The sequence below is a fragment of the Manacus candei genome, unplaced genomic scaffold, assembly GCF_025592945.1.
Source record: "Manacus candei isolate 608988 ecotype Guabito, Panama unplaced genomic scaffold, ASM2559294v1 h1tg000067l, whole genome shotgun sequence".
Classification (NCBI taxonomy): domain Eukaryota; kingdom Metazoa; phylum Chordata; class Aves; order Passeriformes; family Pipridae; genus Manacus; species Manacus candei.
The window spans coordinates 10,003,553-10,025,000 of NW_026138115.1; the positions used below are offsets into that span (position 1 = coordinate 10,003,553).

At 39.7% G+C, this 21,448-nt stretch overlaps 1 long non-coding RNA gene across 1 annotated transcript in view; it reads left to right on the forward strand.

Annotated features, from left to right (window-relative positions):
* The first annotated feature begins 356 nt into the window (after positions 1-356).
* The window catches only part of LOC127479441 (uncharacterized), a 122,993-nt gene continuing 101,901 nt past the window's right edge, over positions 357-21,448 (forward strand). Inside the window, exons 1-4 of the long non-coding RNA XR_007907563.1 lie at positions 357-937; positions 1,178-1,296; positions 1,895-2,154; positions 2,973-3,053. This is a non-coding gene — a long non-coding RNA (uncharacterized LOC127479441). The remainder of the gene's footprint in view (positions 938-1,177; positions 1,297-1,894; positions 2,155-2,972; positions 3,054-21,448) is intronic.

Consider the following 21,448-nt stretch of genomic DNA (forward strand, 5'->3'; position numbering starts at 1 on the left):
TTTGGTTAGAGTTGATCATGCTTTTGAGAGGAGGGGAGAGAACCTATATGACCTGCTAAAATCCCTTATGGCCCTTTCTTTTGTGCCTGAAAATCACTGGCCTAATGTATTGACTACTGAAGGTGGGAAGTTTTTGCCTATTTGAAAGGTTCTCTTGATGGTGAAGTAAGCAGCTCGCTTCTGTGAATGACCTTTACCATTACAAACAGCCTCTGATTCCAGTTGCTGCACTTAAATGAGAGAAATGGTGTATATCAGGGTGGAACACCAGAGCACAGTGGCTCAGTGTCAGCTTTTGCTTTCTAATACACTTTTTAGATATTAGGTGAACTGCCTTTTTTAAGTGTTTGATTTGTTGTTTGGTTTTTTCTTTTTTTCTTTTTTATTTCAGTTAGAGTGTTGAAACTCACTGTTTAAGTGGTGTTTGCATGTTTTTTCCTTTCTTTGTGTTTAGTTTTCTCCAGCTCATAGTACTGTCTTTAGCCTACTCATACAAATGTCTTTATGTGAAATTCTTTGCTGTGCAGAAACCCTGATGAGATCAGTGTAGTGCTGAGCAGTTATGCATATGCTACAGTAGATCTTTGCTCCAAGTGGGAATTCTACCTTTGCCCCTAAATTTTCTCTTGCCTTGTCTCTAATCAGGACTATCTCTGCAGATAGCAGCAAAGCTTCTGTTACTTGATTACAACGAACCTGTAACCTTTAGTCTTACAGCTTGAAGCCGCTCCCTATTATCTTGTAATTACGTGCCTTTGTAAAAAGTCCCTCTCCAGCTCTCTTCTAGCCAGTCTCCTTTAGGTACTGAAAGGGAGTTTTCAGGAAAGACTATAGACTAATATGGTCTTGCATCAAACTTCAGTGAAAAGACGTTGTACAGCTAACAGATGTAAAGCATTCTACTTTCTGGGAAGGAAAAGGGGCTTTGTTTTCTGAAGTGAGTGGAAAACTCTTGTTTTAGCAATCACAAAGGAGTCAGAGCTTTCAGCTATACGAATGCTGAACAGACATTGTTAAAACCTAAAGTTACACTAGAAAAAAATCGTGGAACACAAATTGCAAATAATTGTACCTGCTTTAAAGTTCATTAACTTCTCCAGTGAGCTTTTGGATAAAGCTAGAATTTTATAATAAAATTCTTAATTTCATTTCTATCTGTCTGATATTTTTTTTCTAGAGATGGAGAGGAAATAGACTTGATCCTGTAAAACCTTTTTCCTGTTCTACACTGGTACAGAACAGACACTTCTGAAAGATTTAACTGGAACTAGAATAATGAATACACCAACACACAGGGTATTTATTGAGGTTTTTTTAAGAACTCAAATCCCAGCTTTGAATCCTAACAGTGTGAAATAGAAATATAAATGTAACATTTCTCACATCCAAACAGGTGTGCTGAGCTTGGTCTGTAATGTGTGTCTTTCTCATATGGGTCAGAGTGAGCATTCAGTTGTACATACAAAAGACACTACTCCCAGACTACTGAGGTCAGAAACTTATGTGGAGCCTTAGGTTCAATTCCCTGTGCCAAGCCTTGTCATACATGCAATTTGCACTTTCATCTGTCTTATCATTGATGCTACAGATTGTCAGTGTATTCTGAAATTAAGGCCTCTCCCTTTTGGTTTGATCAGAAAATCTTCCTTGAACCTGAGTAACCTTTCTTAGCAAAAATTTATTTTTCTTCAAGACATTTCAATAACCTGGCACTTCCCAAGAGCAAAGGTATTTCCTTAAGAATTTTTTTATAATTTTCTAAGTCAAGTTGGTCCTGATCAGTTTTCTCTTCACAGCTGGTTCCTTAGTGTCTTCAGTTCTAACTTTGTCATTTAGTAGTAATTTCTAACTTTGTCATTTAGTAGTAATAGATGTTATTTTTTTTCTCCTGAAGCCTAGGATAAAGTTATTACAGGAAAGAAACTTTCAAGTGCTGCATGGATTTTAGAGTTCTGTGCTCTATTCCCTCCTCTCTGATACTCTGTTCCGTCCATGCTTCCCAAGGGTTCTTGTTTGTGTGCCTGCAGCATCTTTGTGAAACATGAAAGTGCTACTCTTCCCATTCTGCAAGTGGAGAAATGAAATAAAGAACTTCAGCAAGTACTTTTATTGTAGGTGAAACGAGCAGAGGTGATCACTGACCTCATGAGTCAGGTAATCACCTCCATGCAATGACATGTGAACACACCAGCACTGATTCTGGTTCATACAGGTGCAGCAGTGCTGTGCCATGTGTGTTCCCTGGCTTGAGAATCTGCAGCTCAGAGCACTCTGCATTGTTCTCTGCTGTGAGGTGAAATATGCCCTGAATGGCTTGTCCAGGATCACACAGAAAGACACTGGCAGAACAGGAATAATATGAGTTTTCTCTTAAGCAGCAAGCACACCTGCTTTAATTTTGTTTCTAGGCTACATAAATTTTAAGTGAATAAAAATTATGTGCATATGGAAAAACTTCTTCCATATTTTTTTGAAAGTAGGTTAATTCCTATAATAAGATAGGCTTGGAGAGGATTGATTTTGCAATAGGATTAGTTATGCTAAGGAAACTGTTTTTCACAGTTGGAAATGCAAATAAAATTTTGATAGATCAGACTTCCATCTTGATTTGCTTTACTGAAGTTAGAGTAGGAATGCATCAATCAGTAGGACTGTATCGATCTGTCCTATTGTGTCATAGACTGGAAGGAATGTAGGAATTTATTAATATTCTTCTGATACATTGAAGAATGTATTAGAAGAATATTAATAAAAGGTTTAATGAAAAAAAGGGTTTATTACTATTAAGAAATGGTGCATTCTTTTTGTCAGTGTTAATCTGGTTCTTGATTCCCCCCTCCCCCCTCTTTGCTGTTACTACTTCATGGTCCTGTTGTGCCCAACTTACTGTGCTACATGTTCCCTGGTTTGCTGAAACCTGCTAATCTAGTAATTATGCTTTCACACTCACTAATTAATTTCATTTTTTGTAGGTATCCTATGGAACATGCTTGATGACACACAGTGACATCTGTTCATACAGAGGAGAGATTTCATCACTGCAGGTCTTGGAGGTAGGTTTGGGGTTACATGGAAGTTAAGGTGTAGTACAAAGAGCTGATTATTTTTTTAGCTGTCTGTGGACTGACAAGGTGCATTATCTAAGGGAATATCTTATAAGATATATGGAGAGGGATGGCAGGTAAGTTGGCTTCATTGGGGTAGGGGTGTGGTGTGTGCCCAACTTAAATGCCTCTATGCAATTGCACACAGTGTGGGGAATAAACAAGAGGAATTAGAGATGTGCACATGCCTGCAGGGCTATGATCTTATTGTCCTCACAGAGATGTGGTGGGATGAATCCTATGACTGGAGTGTTGGAGTGGAAGGATACAGGCTCTTTAGGAAGGACAGGCAGGGGAGACAAGGAAGTGATGTTGCCCTCCATGTCAACAACCAGCTGGAGTGCATGGAGGTCATCTTGGGAATAGATGAGGAAGTAACTGAGAGCTTATGGGTCAGGATTACACGGAGGGTAGGGACAGGTGACATTATAGTGGGGATCTGCTACAGACCACCCAACCAGGAAGACTGAGCAGATAAGAGCAGCCTCATGTTCACAAGCCCTGGTTCTCATGAAGGACTTCAACTACCCTAACATCTATTGGAGGGACAACACAGGCAAGGCTTAAACAATCCAGAAGGTTCTCAGAATGCATTGGTGATCACTTCATTCTCTAAGTGATAGAGGAGCCAATGGGGAGAGGTGTTATGCTGAACCTTGTGCTCAATAACAAGGAGGGCTGGTGGGGAAGGTGCAGCTCAAGGGCAGCTGGGCTGCAGTGACCATGGAATGGTGGAGTTCAAGATCCTTGCAGCAGCAAGGAGGGCATACAGCAAGCTTACTACCCTGGGCTTCAGGAGAGCAGACTTTGGCCTCTTCAGGGATCCACTTGGCAGAGTACCGTGGGATAAAGCCATAGAAGGAAGAGAGTACCAAGAAAGATGGTTGATATTCAAGGACCACCTCCTCCAAGCATCCCAACAAAGGGGAGGTTGGGCAAAAATGCCAGGAGGCCTGCATGGATGAGTAAGGAGCCCCTAGACAAACTCAAACACAAAAAGAAAGCCTATAGAGGGTGAAAGCAGGGGCAGAGAGGAATACAGAGAAGTTGTCTGAGCAGCCAGGGATCTGGTTAGTAAAGCTAAAGCTGTGGTAGAATTAAATCTGTCCAAGCATATCAGGAACAGCAAGGAAAGCTTCTATAGATCCACTGGCAGTAAAAGAAAGATAAGGGAAAACATGGGCCCTTTCTGGAAGGGCGCAGGAGACCTGGTTATAAGGGTCCAGAAAGCTAAGATGATCCCAGATATGGAGGTAGAAACTGGAATACTTCATTGAACACGTGAGTGCAATTTAAGGATCTTGGGGGTTGGATGAGTTATGTTAATTAGGGGATGGCTTTATGTTAACTAGAGGATTACACAGGTTTCTGCTACAGTTAGACAATTGATTAATATTTCCCTTAACCAGGACTACATGGGGGGAAGAAAACAAAGGGGGTTCAACACAGTTTGATAACTTCATTTCAAAGTCCTTCCTTATCCTGCTGAGAGATACGGGCTGAGAGACGGCTGAGAGAGCTGGGGCTGTAGAGCCTGGAGAAGGCTCTGGGGAGAACTCCTAGCAGGCCTTCCAGTACCTAAAGGGAGACTAGAAGAGAGCTGGAGAGGGACTTTTTACAAGGGCGTGTAGTGATAGGATAAGGGGGAATGACTTCAAACTGAAAGAGGGTAGTTTTAGATTGGATATTAGGAAAAAAGTCTTTACTATGAGAGTGGTGAGGCACTGTAACAGAGAAGTTGTGGGTGCCCCATGCCTGGAAGTGTTCATGGCCAGGTTGGATGGGGCTCTGAGCAACTTGTTCTAGTGGAAGGTGTCCCTGCCATGATGATGGATCAGAACTAGATGATCTCTAAGGTCCTTTCCAACCCAAACCATTCTATGATAAGGAATATGCTGCAGGGATCAAGGCTCACACTCTGGGAGTATAATGGATTTTGCAGAGGCTTGAGAGATGTTACTTTCCACCCAAGTTGTTCACTTTATACTGTTTGAGTTGGAAATTATTTGGACTGTTAGTAAGTCTGTGATCTGTATACTCTCTCCAACTGGAGGTAGTGATGAATCTAAGTTTCAGCTCCAAAACACCTTGAGTGTGAGTATTTGAAAGCTACTTCATGCTTACGAAGAGGCTGTGTTTGGGAAAAACTTTGTGCCCTATTTGACAATTTGTCTATTTTTCCGTCGTGATTATTTAGCTTTTTTTTCCCGGGGGAATTTACCATGGTCGTGGACATGAAACTGAAATGGGATGAGTGACATCTAGTGGTCAGGAATGAAAATGTGCAGGATCACATGATTTTCCCACAGGACAATGAAAAGTAAAACAATTCCCAAAAAATGGCCTGAGATTAACTTAGAATCTACAAAACTTGAAATTTAGAGATCAATTCCCATCACTGCAACTTCTGTCAGCCTCTGTAAGCAGTAACTTTCCTGCTTGATGTCCAATGCCAAGGCATGAATTTGATATCTGGTACCAAGGCCTGGTTATCCTCAACACACTCTAATGTCTTCTTGTGTCTCTGTCCCATTTCATTGTTTGCTTGGTTTTAGGAATATTTTTACATGGCTCTCCCTTTGCCACAACCGGAATGACTTTAGGATCATGTAATTTTGTGATTATTACTTTTTTTTTAGGCCATTGGAGGGAGGTCATCTCATGAATAGCTTTCTCACTTGTGAGAAAGTGATCAACTGTTTTATAATGCTGAGAACCCAACTCTCTTATTTGTTGCTCTCAGTGTTAGAAGACACTGTTCACAGTTCACTCCCACTGTTCACGGTTGACACTGTTCACTGTTCACTTCCACTGGAAGGATTCTAGTCCAGGACTGGACTTCCAACATCCGGACCAGGTCTCTGCTATCTCAGGGCAACCTTGCTGAAAGGATTCTCTCTAAGGGTACTGAGTGGGTTACACCTGTATGATGCTTGGTGGAGGAAATGGGTGCCTTTAATAGGTTCTTTCCTGTTGTAATTTCCAATGACTCTTTTTCTAAGCAACTGGACCAGTGTAACTAATCTTGCTATCAAGTAAATACTTTGGGACAAATTTCAGCTGTCCAATTGCCATTGAAGCAGGAGCTAGATAAAATCTCTGTCACTCTAGGGCAGTGCTTGGCTTCTTGTGTTATACAACACTATGATTTCTGGTTAAATTTGGAATGCTGAGAAATGAGCTAGTGTATGGTCATATTTTTTTAGATTTTGGTGATGAAAAATGTTGTGCCTTTCTACTGGCCTGGTAGGCTTCAGAGAAAGTGGAAACAGATGTTTCCTCAGATCTGAGAAAGGAGTGGGCTCCACTGAAATTAGATCAATCTTTCTTGTCTGGCTTCCTGGGAAGTCACAGGCATATTCAGAAATCCCCCTGCTGACCGATTATATGAAGTTGGGTAAGTAGTTTGATTAGGTTTAGACAAGTGACCACTGCAATTGAGCCAGTAATTAAAGTAATCTGGCAGATTCTGTGCTCCAGAAGGCTTTGGGCTGGATAGTATATAAATACATATGTGATTATGAAAAATTTTGGAAAAAGAGGTGACTAGGACCAGCAGTAGATATGTCAATCCTTCTGGTCTCATGATTTTTTGACAGGGCCTTGCATACATCCAGATGACTCTGCCCAGCTCTGTTTTCTTTCTGTTCTTCAGGGGTGCAGAAATGGAAAGAGGAAGATAAAGGGATATGTGGCACATATGCTCTGTGTTAGTAACATGTCTGTCACAGCTGTGGGATCTGAAAAGAAAAGGAAGGAAGCAGGTGAAATCTGTTGTGCTCAGAGGAGGGCAGCATGTGTTTGAGTGCTAGCAAATGACAGATTTTTCCTTTAAAATTCTGTGTTCTAATACTGTGAGAAAGAGACAGGCATGTAATTGTTAAATACCTCCTTTATGAAGCCATAACTTGAGCTTGTTTTGTTGCAAGTTTTGTGAAGAAGTTCATACTATAACAGGGACAAAGCCTGGTGACATCATAGAGTTCCTCCAGAGTGGGAGTGTTACAGACAGGAGCTGCGCGTAGGGGAGAGCAGCAAGGAACTTTTCCAAAAACTTCAGTTGTTACAGCTACTGGTGTGTGACAGAAACAATTCTGAATTTAGCTTCAATGCTCTAAAGAGCAGAAGAAGTTCTTCAATATGTATGCCTATTGCATTATAACTTCTGCACATGTTTTTAAAGTATATGTGGTCTGGCAGCAATTATAGGTGAAGCCATGCCAGCTGCCTCTCCTGCAATGAGTTCATCTTCTTGGGCCTATAGTGTCATTGACTTTCTCCTGCTGTGGCTTCATGCACAAAAGTGTAAGAAATGCCTTATTGTGTCAAATCTATGGCCCACCTAGACTAGTATTTCCTTTTGCCTTGGAAAGTAACATCAAGCGATACTGTGTGGAGCTAGGATGATCCTTGGCCATTCGTGTTGTACATCCCTCTCATTCTGCCCTAGAGTCCAAAGTCACTGAATTAAGATCTCTGGGAGGTACACTTGTGGCCATTCCTGTACCTGTTTTGGAGCAGCTGTCCATAAATAAGTTCTCTTTTTACAGCCTGCACTTTTTGTGTAGCCTGCTGATATTATTGGTCTCCTCAGTCTCACATCACCAGAATTTCACTACAGCTATGTTTGCAAAATAAAATTATTGATTTTGTTTATTTGAAACCTGTCTTTCACATAGTTTGAGTGAGAGCCCATAGTTCTAGTGTTGCAAGGTTTGGTGAGTAACAGTCCTGCTCTTGTGTTCTTCACTGCCTTCATGATTTTGTAATTCTCAGTTGTATCCCTCTCAGCCTGCATGTCTCCAAATTAAAGAAAGAAATCTCTCCTCATAATGCAGCTGCTCCATCCCCTAAATTCCTGTTGTACAATTTTTGTGCTTGCATGAAACACAAGTACTTGAATGCAGATACAAGTCAGTCTCTCAGTAGCTACATTTCCCAGCTGTCTGTCACAAGGCAGAGTTGACTGCCCTGTTAAAACAGTCAGTGTTCACAGCATAACTCTTTTTTGAGCACCTTCTATCTGACCTTTTTTAAAGCTGTAGCAAGCAAATTCCAAGAACACTTGTGGGATGAACTGCAGCAGCTTTCTCTATTTGTGGGTGGATACTGCCCAATTTGCAGCTATCCCTATGGATGTTTAGCTTTTTCTTGGCCTGAAACCAGCTGTTAAAAAGGGGCAGATCCTCACTAGTTGCTTGTGGAGTTTCTGGTCATTTGGGTTGCAGTGCTGGCCAGACTCCCATTTGTACTTTTTGTAGTGGTTCCTGCCTTTCTCAGTGCTGAACAAGTAAAGTCATTTTTATTTCTTTTTATTTAGTACACTTGCTGTATGTGATGGGATACCCACACTGAGATTGTGGTCAGCTGCAGGGGAGATACAGGTAGCAGCAAGACTTGGAAGCACTTACACTGATTTTGGCTGGGACACTGATGAGCTCTATCTTGAGAAGTGAATCTTTAGAGGAAGTTGATGCTGCAGGCAGAATCTATTAGTTCACTGGCCTCTAAAAAGAGTGGAAGTTAAATGCCAGTGATGTGGTTATGATAAAATGGGTTCTTATATGTTATCATTCTTGATTTCTGGCAGCTTATTATATATTAAGTTGTCTTGGTTTATTGAAAATAAATTGTTTTTAATCAATTTTAATAAATGGGTGAGATTTCTTTTATGGATGACTGAGTAGCTCTTTTTGGGACCCATGTTGAACAAAGGTCCTTTTCTCAATTTTAGGTCCTGTAACTGATTTGATTGGATAGTGAAGGGAAGGCTGAAATGTTTAATTTTATTATACTGTTAGGAATCAAAGGATGTAAAAGCAAAGATACCTAAAACTAATGGTTGACCTAACTAAACAGGTATGACTAGTCTGGTAAGCAGAAGACTGCAAATGGAAATTTGCTGTATTTTTTTCTCTTTTAGAAAAGTAAAGATTTAAAAAATGGTATGAGAGCTAGTGTTCCTTTTAGATATTAATAAAAATCACTGAATGTGTCCACTACTCTCCTCTTATTGTTGATTTTGCCATATTTGTGTGGGAATAGTGTGAACTACAACATTTTGCGTTGCAATCACCCTAATTGTGTAAGTCATGGGGCACATTTCCCCTATCACATTTTATAAACACAGTCCTATGAAACCTGCAGCACCTAGATACATTCTGTATTGGAATGTCCTTCTGTCTCTTAATAAGAATAATACTCCCCAGAGTCAATCTCCCACATCTCTAGCTGCTGCATTCTCACTGCCAGGAATGTAATCTTGTTCAGCCTTTGCACCAAATGGTATCCTGGAAGCTTCATAGGTCAAACTAAGAAATTACTACATGCCAGAATGAACTCTCACAGACAACTAGTAAAGAATAAACACATGCACTGTTCCTTTACTCCTGATCTCACATTTCTTGTTCTCAAAACATTTTCTACATCTTAGGAACTAAAACTGTCACCATAAACTGTAGACTCAGCATAGTTACTGTTTTCATAGTGAATGATAATCTCCCTTACCACAAATTCTTGCTGTTTCACACTCTTTTCCTGAACAGAAACAGACCAGCTGCTTTTTCTCTTGGATGATTTACCAATGTCTGCCTAAGTCAATGCAAAGTTTTTGTGCTCAGCTGTACTCAGAAAAGATTTCTGTTCTTGCAGGCCTTATTTTTTTTTTTTAATTATCATGTTTTATCTAATAAAAACTACTACACTGGTTTACAAACTCAGAATAATTTACAGCTACAGCGGTGCTAATGCTGTAAGGAAAAAAGTGACTCGGGGCAATTGCTCCCTCTGCTGTGTAATCCTCCTGCCAGAAGGTCTGCACTTGCAGTAGTCATGCTTGTATTTCATGTGACACAGTTATGTTGCTGGGTGTTGATGCCTTGTACATAGTAGAAATTTTGAGAAACCCTCAGTCCCTGGCCTTTCAACACCAGAATGTTAATTTTTTTAGTCACACCAGTGAAAAAATCACATTTTTATATTTATAAGTATTAGCATAATAATAAATTTTTTGTAACAATAAAATAACTTTAAATATTTTGAATTCCACAGGGTATAATATTTATGCATTTTTTCAATACAACATTTCTAGGATTTTTCTTTTATGAAGCAGCACTACACAAGGAAATTTTTGATTTAAATGAAAATGGAAGCATTCAGTACTTTCAGCAGATTTTCATGTACAGTAAATACATTGCTCCTTGAGAACCCTCTGTATAGCATAGACAGTGTTAATAAAATTTCTCGTTTGTATGTATGTAGCATAGTCAGAGCTAATAGGCTAATAATTCCTTAGTCGTTTTGAGTTTGTGGGTTTTATTAGCTGTTACTGGTTTTATTTTGTTATCTTTCTTCTGTGAAAACTTGGTTTTTAAAGGATAGACAAGTGTCTCAGTATTGTTAATGTGATTCCTCTGGTAGACAAGAAATGCTAAAAGGGAAACAACATTTCCTGGAATGTCATGCAACAGTCACCTGATCTCTTGAAGCCTGTTTTCCAGGCAGATGCCCTAGGAAGAACACTCTCAACTCTTGCAAGTTCCTTGCCCTGGTATTTGTGAACTGCACTGTCCTAGGGGAGTGCAGCTTCAGAATGCTGTGGTTCCACGTGTGACCCAGATGCATTCAACCTACAAAGAGCCTCAAATGTCTGAAACAAAGATTTGTTCTCAGTGCTGCAAAGCCCTCTAGTATGTCCTGAGCAATCATTAGAAGGCTCTCAAGCTATAAAGATCACTTGCATTTTTGTGCCTTTTCTCTGGACCCACTCAAACCAGTTGATGTCCTTCCTGTGCTGAGGACCCCAGAGCTGGATGCAGCATTCTGGGTTGGGTCTCATTGACCAGAGTAGAGGGACAGAGTCACCTTCTTAAACCTTCTGGCCACGTCACTTTTGATGCATTTGCCCACCGTCACACTAAACTTTTCTTATGTTTAAACTGAGCTTCCTGTTTTTCACTGTGTGCCCATTGTCTCCTGTCCTATTGCTGGATACAACTGAGAAGAATCTGGTCTGTCTTCTTTCCTTTTTCCCAACAGATATTTATCCACATTAAGAAGATTCCCCTTGCACCTTCTTTTCTCCAGGGCAACAATTCTACCTCTCATCCGTTCCTTGTATGATAGATGCTTCAAACCCTAAATCATCTTCGAGGCCCTCATACTGAGCTTGCTCCGCTATGTTCATGTCTCTTGTGCTGGAAAGCTCAGTCCTGGACACAGGATTCCAGGTAGGATCTCACCAGTGCTGAGCAGAATGAAAGGATCACCTTCCTCAACCTGCTGGGCAACGCTGTCATCCAGTCCTGGAGGCTATTTGCCTTCTTTGCCACAAGGGCATATTGCTGGCTCATGTTCAACCAGCATCTCTAGATCTATTCCTTCAGAGCAGCTTTCCAGCCAGTCAATCCCAGTCTATACTGATGTGTGGTGTTACTCCAACCTCGATGCAGGATTTGGCATTTCATTCTGTTAATTTTTATGAGGTAGCTATTGATCAGGGTCCTTCTGATGGCAGCACAAGCACCTGGTGTGTCAACCAAGCTTCCCAATTCTCTGCAAAATTGCAGAGGGTGCACTCTGTCCCAATGTCCAGAGCATTAATAAAGGTGTAAAATATTACTGGCCCCAGTATCAACCCCTGGTGTACACCATTAGCGACAGGCCTCCAGGAAAAACATTAACAAATGTATCCTGATTCTACCACCAAGATCAACCAACTGATCTTTGTGTATCAGTCTCTTCTCTGCAAAATGAGGATAAGGATATTGGGCAGATTTTGTAAGGTGGTTTGAGAGCTGTAACTGTAAGTGCAGGCTAACACAGCAGTATGCTTATTTGGTGGTGAATGCTCACCGTGATGCAGGACTAACAAGTTGCTGGCTAAATGATGGTGGAATATAGAAGTATATGACAGTCACGAACAATGACATTTGTGATTTTGCAAAAATGCATGTGATTTATTCTGTTTCCTTTTGTGGTTTTTTTCCCATGGGAGAAAATCAGGCAATTGCTTTTTCCAGTGCTGAGGTATAAAGTACAGAGCTGATTCTGATGAAAAAATAGCCTATGATCTCTTGATAATTGATCAAAGCAGGTGATTTCGAACTCGTTTTAATCTATTATTTAAACAATATGCTAAATAAAACCCACACTTGATTGAACTTTGTTTTACCTTTATAGTTCTTAGTGGTTTCCCTAAAAAAAATTCACATTCACTGCAAACAAGTCAATTTGTAGCTTTTACTCTGATTTTCAGAGGTCTGTTGACATTACTTCTCTCCTTCAACCACTGCACATAGCAGTACAGTTCACATGGTACCACCTAAGAGCTCTGATTTTTCCCAGAAATGTTAGATCTCCTGTGTGTATGTTGTAAAGGCCTCTTCTGTGTGAGTTTGAATGGATTCTGTAGGTATTTCTGGATGTGGGGGTATAAATGGACACCAGAAGACAGTAAGTCAAAGAGGGAAAAGAGTGTGCTGAGACATCATGTCTGAAAGTCTTCCAAAACCTAATTAGCTCTGGAGTCTCATAATGCTGTTGAATCCACAAGCCTGTTAATCAGCCATATCTGTTGAAGGTCACCAGGCCACCAGCAAACACCAGGATCAATAATGGGATGCCTAACTTACACCACATCCAAGACAGTGGTGGCTGCTACAGGTTGATCACCAGCTGAAACAAGGGACCACTGGAAACACTTTCTGAACCCCTGCTAGAAGCCCTTGTATCAGTAGGATCTTCTGCTTCTAATGTAATGGCTGGGATTGGCCTCCAAGCTGTTGTTCCAGCCCAGGAACTCTGCGTTAGTGTATTGGTGTGAGCTGTGTGAAGGGATGTATTGCATGTAGTTATCTGCTATTGATATTAACAGCTTGATTTTATTATTAATAACAGCTTTATTTTTAAAAAAAGTGTTCTTGTAAATATGGGTTATGATTTCTGTCTTCTTCCAACTTGATATTTTTAACATATGCACTGAGTAATCCAGGCACACAGGTAAATCTGTGTAAGTTCCTCAATGATTCCTGGCAGGTAATGAGGCCAGAACAAGCCTGGAGGGCCAGTCAGGGTACTTCAGCTGGCACATACAGGGTCTATATGTCATAGATGGGACCTTCCTATAATTCTGTTCATATTCTTTAATAAAATTAATTGTATAGGTCAGGTTATTTTAATGGGTGCCACATTTCTTAGATACTCAGATGTGAGGTTTGGGGTTTTTTTTGATTGGTAAATTGGATGTTGGATAGAAATTATAATTTGCTAAAAATTTGCAATAAAGCATTAAAATTGTATTAAAGTACCTGAAATATGTTAGGCACATCTACTAACTTAAAAAAAAATATTAAAATGCAGGCATTTTATTAATACTTGGATATTTCATTATTGGATATCTAAACCGTGAAGGCCAGAAGCAAGAATGACATGCTGGAGGACAGAAAGTTTTATATGAAAGGAGGAAGGATACCAGCAGGTGAAAATAGTGTTGGAATATATATTGAAATAGACTGGAAGAGCGAGGCTTAAGTTTGCCACATTTTGGAAGTGGTAGATATCATTCTCTCTCTCTGGCTTTTAGATGTGACTGAAAGTGGGAATATTAGTTTCATTCATTCTCAGTTCCCAGGTGAATTTCAATTGTCACTGAGTTAATGCATCTGAAGAAAATCGTCTCTTTTCACTTTCTAGCTAGCAAGAGAGAAACTAATTAAGGCATAATTTTTTTGTACAACAAAAGCTGAAAATACTGGAACAATGAAAATACAAGTTTTTGTTCTGTGGTGAAGACTGGAAATACGCTTGCCATGAATAATGATGCTTTATAGTAATGAAAGACTACTATGTAAATTTGTATTTGTCAGAGCTGCAAAATGGAGACTAAGTACCAACTATGCTGCTAGTGTTATGCAGACCTTTGATTATAAAAGGCTTGAGTTCTGTTGAGCACACCAGTGCAAAAGAGACAGGCTGGTTGGAGAAAAAACTCAAGACTTTTATTCCCTGCAAAGGCAGTTCATTCAAAGAGGTGTTCAGCCTGCTGGGAATATCTGTTTCAACCGAGACATGCTTTTATTGTGTGCTTCACATAGGGCATAGTTTTAGCAGTCCCCTGAAAAATTTAAATCTGCATGAAACATGGCACAAGCTTGCAATGACAGTAGGATGGCTTTCAGGAGATCATAGAGCACCTTTTAATATTCAAGTGCTGTGACTGTGTATCCATCAAAAAAAAAATAAATCTGTGGTGAAATCATTAGCCCTAAATTTTAATGGAAAAAGAAAAGCCTGATAGTTCTCCAGATCCTTACAGCAAGATTTCAGTTGACTTTGAGGCAAGGATTTTTCTCAGTAATAAAACTAGTAACTGATTCAGTTGTTACAGTTATTACTTGTTTATGTTTTGCTGAAAGGTGATCTAGCAAAGCGTAATATGTCACTCTGCAATTCTCAGCATGATCCTTATAAAGAACCGTTTATGGGTAACCTTAAAATTTCAGGGAAAAAATATTCTATTTTATTAGCTGAATATTTAATTTTCCTTTTACTATTACCAGCATAAATGCAAACACCTTACAATTACTGGAATTATTCATGGTGCGCAAAGCTGTACAAGACAGAGGAAAAGCTAATTTTCCTATTAGATGTTTCTCGTTTATTCACTTCACCCTCATGTGAATTAATCTAACACTAGGCACCAAAGCATCAAATGTGATAGTAACTAGTGGAGGATGTTATTTTCTCATATTGCTCACCTATTGAAATCTTAAATGAAAAAACCTTATAGAATCCAGCTCATGAGATAACCCTTCACTGACAAAAAGTCAGTATTAATTCAGGATCTTCCCCTTGATTGATCAAATCATTGTAGGAAACTGAACAGGGATAAAACTTGCTGCAGGTCTCTTAGTGATGAAATGCTTCCCCTAGGTGAATAATTCCAGTGTTCACAGCTCAAAGACGTGTGGCAGGTCCATGAGGAGAAACAAGGTGTCTAAGAACACCAGGTTAACCCCATAAAGGGAGCTCTAGAACAATGATGAGTTGCACTGTCTTCTGTGATGGCCAGAGCTACTCCTTCTCCTGGTCATTTTGCTATACCCTTCCTCCTTGAATAAAAATTATGAAGTGCATATATATTAAAGAAAAAGTGTTAAATTTTAACCTAATTTAAAATCTTTATAACCTATTTGAAGCCATGCTTTTCCAATATCTGTAACTGAATTCAAGCTCCTGATCTTTCAGGCTTGCAGTTTGAGTGTACTGTTCCAAGAAATACAAGATTAGCACAAGAAGAAGAGAACTGTTGACACCGAAATCACAGATTTGCTCACTCCCTTTTGTTCCAGACCAAGCATCATCCCTAGAGAAATAATTTCTGCTTCATGTTCCTGTACAAATCAAATCCATACACAAAGAATTCTTTCCTGATGCTCTTAACCTATCAGCTTTTCATTCTTAAGTTTGTGGTCCTTAAGACAAATATCAGTGTTGTGCATGTCCTTGTGAATCAAAAGACCTTCAACTCTGTGGGGTTTAACCTGTTTTACTTAAGGGAGGCATTGCTGCAATGGTATCTCAAGTTTCTTCCCTGTTTTTCCCACATGATTGTGCTTTGAGACTGAAGACAACTCCATGATGTGCTATGGAGGGTGGGAATTTGGTGACTAATGACTTTTAATTTCTTCTGCTGTTGTGTGGGTCTGTAAAAAGAGAAAATCTTAGCAAAGCATGCTTGTCAGTAGCAAGGTGAAGTTTGGATAGGGTGATAGGGCCCTTCCAAGTCTTGTCGTACCTGTCTGTCTGAGTTAAATGACACCTAACCTTGGTCAGGCCTGGAAGGACACTTTTCGTTCAAAAAAAGAAAAAAATGTACACGGTGATAAGACCATTTCCTTTCTCACAGCGTCTCCTTTAATGTCAGGCCTGAAATATGAAGTCATTAGGGGATATTAAAACAGTGCTGACAAACTAATTAACAAAAGACATTACGCCGGATGGGCTCAATTTATCCTTTTTAATGGTTCTTATAAATGGGTGCCGCCAATTAAAATTAATAAAGATTTACCAGCGATTGCCCAGCATACACTGTTAAAGAGCTCCACTGAAGGTCGCCTTAAAGTCAGCCTTGTCAAAGCTGCAAGTTCAGCTCCAGTACCAAGCCATGCCGAGTTACTCTCAGTTACAGTTTCCCAGGCAGTTTCTCTTTCTTTGTATTTGGCTGAAGTTTATACACTTCTGTCTCTGTCTCTCTCAATCCTCATCCATCTGCCCTTTGACTCTATTAAAAAGTATCCCCCCATGCACTATTAGATTTGTTACAGTTTCACAAAGGAGAATCTCAATAGTCAGTATAATGAGAACTTTGTTCTTTCCAAATCTGTTATGAAGAAATCCTTGACAAACAGCTTTCATTTAAAACCACTCTTTATTTTCCGGCTGTCAAATTAAGGTATAACAGTGTCCCTGCTTAGGGGCAGAGTATGGATGACCAAGAATACCCTGTGTGGTTATAGCTTTGTTCAGCTAGACCAGACTGAATTCTGCCAGGGCATGCTCTTATGGCTTCCAGCATTTCACCATGTGTAAGTGATTAGGCATTAAAAATGTGAATTAGGAATGCATCAAGGGAGAAGTCTGCTAGTACCCCAGTGACTAAAATAGTCAAAATAAGTTACTAAAATACTAACTTTGCAATCTGTCCACCAACAGGAAAACAGCTAGGTAGACTATCTGTGCAGCCACAAACAGAACCTCAGCTCATCTCTGAGGTTCTGACCTCCACTTCCATTTTGTAAGGAAATGGGGCAGGTAAACTGGCTGAATACCATTCTTTTTTTACCCATACTTCCTTTGATAGAAATATTGTCAGAATGACTGCTGTAAGTGGCTAGATGGAGATGCAGCTGTAGCTTTTGCTGAGTTGTGTTGGCAGGTATGTGCTGATCTCTGTGGCATGGGCATGTATTGGCTGTAATGGGCAGGAGACAGGCTGTGGTAGAGGGTGGAAATGTCTGCTTAAGAACTGAACTTTCACTTTATGAGAGTACAGAGCATACTTACCTGCTCTAGAATGTTCATTATTTTTCTGTTGCTATGAAAACGTGATTTGAATGATTTGACACAATCTTTTTGTGTTGGTTCTATTAAGGATTCCTCAGAAGGCAGAACTGCTGTTGTCTTATGCACATTTAGAACTAGATCCCCAGTGTGAGATGGCAAGACATGATAACATTTCTGGAGAGTAGCAAATAGTTCCAGATTCTTTACTCTTAAGTGCCTGGTAAGTGACTGCTGTATGCTGGAAAGACAAGACTAGAAATGGTATCCTCTGTTCTGTTCTTTGTAAAAATACTGATGAAGCACAGTAAATTAACAGTTCAAATAAAGGAAAGGGACCCGTGGGAGCAATGGAAAAGTGTTACATGAGCTAGAGAAACAGCTCGACTGATTTTGTGGGAAACCACCCCAGGTTGCCATAGCATGGGCAAAGTGACTCTGCTGAGTCAGTTGATGAAAGTTCTGGGAAATGAGAAGGATTAGATCTCTGAGAACTTCAAGAGAGGTGAAGCTACATGTTGTTGTAACTATCTCACTGGAGCTAGTTTCTTACTTTCTTTACTTTTGCCACCTCGTTTCCCCATTTTGAGTATGCTAAGCACGTACAGGAAGTCTATATAGTATATTCCAGCAGTGAACATGTCCTCCTCGTGAAGCTTAAAGGACACGATAACAGAGAAAAGATTTTCAAATTTTCTGAGGAGGAAGTAGGGAGGGGGTAGGAAGGAAAGGAAGGAGAAAGAGAAGAAATAAAATTGAAGAGGAAATGAAGAGAAAATTAAACTGAAACATTGTTACTGAGTAGCATCTTCCAAATTGCTCTTAACCCTTGTGTGAAATTTTAGTAACTCCTTTAGACAAACACTGATAATTTTTTCCTCACTTACAAGCACTATTCTTTGGCAGAAAGGTACATTATTTTTTCCAATTAGAAGTATGACACATTAGGACTAGGGGTCAAACTTGGGATTTTGGAAGCAAATTTTCCACTCTATTGAAAAAAATCAACTGCAAGATTATAGGGTTAGAAATGTGAGTCCATTCAAGGTTTTTCAGAAATGACTTGTGGTTTCAACCTATCTGAATTTCTGTGTTTATTTCTCTTACATATGCTGTGTGAGAAGACAACAGGCATAGATCTGGAGCACAGACAAGGTACATTGTTATGGCAGTTGATGGGAAACTGTGAAGTCATTATTCTGAGTGGAGAATGGCTAAATCTGTTACCAGGCTTCCTGTAGAGTGAAGCTCTCATCTGTGGCTACATCTGATAGTTTCAAAATACATCTTATTACAGAGCCCTCAGAGTTCCTCTTGAGCTGTCTGAATACCTAAAAGCCCCAACAGCAGCAACATTGATAGGACCAGTTGCCCAAAGCACATTCTCTGTTGGCTTGTCTAGTAAGTCCATATTTAAATTGATGACAAGAAGGTGTTTGCACATCACTTCAGCAGAGATTTTAGTAGCATGCAAACTGTACTCTTCCTATTCCACTTGTTTAAAGTCTCCTTTTCTATAGTGTTGAAAATATCCTTGAAATAAGTATTTTCTTGAATTCTGTTACTACCCCATGTCCAATTATACTTAGTGTCACAGGACTATAAATTGTTTACTGTCTCATAGTAAAATTTTGGCACAGATATTTGTGACAGAGGTCTTAATCTTTGTAAATCTCCCTAAATGTCTTCTCTTGTGCCATGTTAAAATAACCACAATCCTTTAGGCTTGTGATGCTTAATAACAGTGCTTAGAACAAATATTATGTTCAGGTAATTAATTTTTTCTTTTAATTTTCTCTCCTTTATTTCTGATACATATGTAAACAAGAACTTTGTAGTGTCCCTGTAAGCTGTTCCATGTTTAGTATTCAGTTTTCATGTGATTCTGGAGAAGGGAAAATGCAGAAAGAGAATGCATCTTCTAATTTAAGAAATATTCAGCTAATGGCAAGTTATATGTATTTTGGGTGTTGAGACTTCTCTTACCTGATCCCCTAACTGCCTTGTAGTGGAGTATCCATCTACTTGGGACTTTGCTTTGTACAATTCAACTTTTTTAATTCACAGTTGCTTTGCAGGTTTGCTTGAGCTATATCCCCACTAAAATAGCAAGGTAAATGGGTAGAAAAAACCAACAGGTAAGGACCAAAAGTGAACCCCAGCAGAGCATTGTGATTTCAAAATGTCTAAATAGCAGCAAAGAAAATAGCATGTGAGAGATTTCACTTTGTTATCAAGGTTTGTTCCTAAAAACAGTGGCTATTCTGGAGCTTTCTTGGCTTCAGCTCCTACAGTGTGCAGAGCTGTGGGGACACCGCAATTAACAGTGGAAATTCTCTCAGCACTTCTTTGGATCTTTGCATACTAATGGGACATATCACCTAAACCCCTTGGTATCCTGGAATCTTCTTATTCAATTAACTTACAAAAATCTCTACTCTTCAGAAACAACCATATATGAGCTGCAGTGTTCTCTGGCTTGAAAGTGGTGCCACTGAAGTTTGTTTGTGTACATTTGGGTATGAGCTCTCATCCTTCCATATGTAGTGACTCCCAATCAAACTTATTTAGGATATGTTAAAGGGAAATATTGGGGTGTATATATTGCAACCTGTTTCCAGGTTGCAGTTCTGCAGTTTTCTCAAATAACCCTGCACTGAGGGATCACCAGCTTTTGCCTGCACTCACAATTAATCGTACATTAATCGTGCCCTCCCTAATTCCTGCTTCAAGATAAATCTCTTGCGCTCTCATTATTTGGCTAATTGCTGTGGATTATATGGCAGTCAGTTGCTCTTTGGCAGGGAAAGATTAATGGAGGACATTTCCTTTGTTTTGATTTCATTTGCTAATTGCTGTATGGAGAGGTGGCTATGTTAATTCATCCTCTCTCCCTGTTAGATAGCAGGGTTTTGTTTAGCATGTGCTGGGAGAGGAGTAGGTTGACAGGAATTCTAAATGTTTCTTTGTCTTGCTCTGTGGATTTGGCAGGGGGAGGTTTTCAGGCAGTAGGCCGGTTTTAGCAGTTCATAGACTGGGTGCTCATATTTTTATGTGCTTTTTGTATGTTTCTAGGCATAGGATGTGCTAACTATAGGTGCACAAAATGAGGAATAAAAATTTTTCTGCAGTTTTTCTCCTGAATCGTCCGCTTGTTGGTCTCTTTATACTTCTATCAGACTCGTGGTGGAAAGTCAGAACCCCACTGAAAAGCCCACACCTTTTAATTGAGCGTGTATGCCACCATTCTGGCCCCTGGCAAGGCGGGAAGTCAGAGCCTGTGAGCAGCTAAGCACCCAGGAATTGAGTGTTGTTGCTGGCTCTGTTTTTATTACGTAATTTAAAAAACAACTGTCACCAAATGTGGAGTTCTCTCAGCTTTAGGTAGATACAGAAATCTGAGGGAAATGGACAGATAATTGAGCCATTCACATTTGTTAGCCAGAAAGGAGTCCAAACCAGTCACTGGTGACTGAAAATTACTGCCATCTGTTGCCTGTTCTCTGGCTTTTGCAAAGTGTCTGGATGTTCCTCTTTCCTGCTGAGACAGATGTTTCCCACTGCACATCTGCAGTCTGGGATTTGTACTAATTGCCCTTTTCCATTGACACGTTCATCCACAACCATGAAAAATTCCATCCTCACCACAGCAGAGATGCCTCAGAACAGAGGAGTAACATCTGAAAGGCATAGTTGCGACGAATTTGCCTAGTGTCTTCTATAATTTAATTATTCTGTGAATAAATGAGATACCTCAGTCTCCAGAGTTATCAGCTTGACAGTTTTTACTAGAACAAAATTCTTTTGATTCAGTGGCTGCAGCAATTAATTTAAGGATCCAGAAATAAAGTCTTTATTATAAAAGACTACCAGTCTTTCTACCAAGAAGGCTGTCAGCCTGTCCTCTTAGTTTGGGGAAGATGAAGAATCTGGCCATCTTTATGTCTGGTTACTTCAAAGATCTTTAAACGGAGCACAATAAATTCAACCATGGATAGCGATAGAAATAATTGTGCTAAACTGTTTATGTTTCTGATTGTTTGTAGCAAAACGGAGGGACAGGCTTTAGTTATCTTTCTAATTATTACTGTTTTTTAAGTTCCTGCACAAGCCTATCTGTTTTCACTTTATGAGAGTATAGAGCATACTAACCTGCTCTAGACTGTTCATAATTTTTATTATTTTTCTACTGCTATGAGAACATCTTTTTTTCTCTTTGATAAACTCCTCAGAAGGAAACATTTTGAGACCTCTCACAATTTTGTTGCTCTGCTGTTATTGCT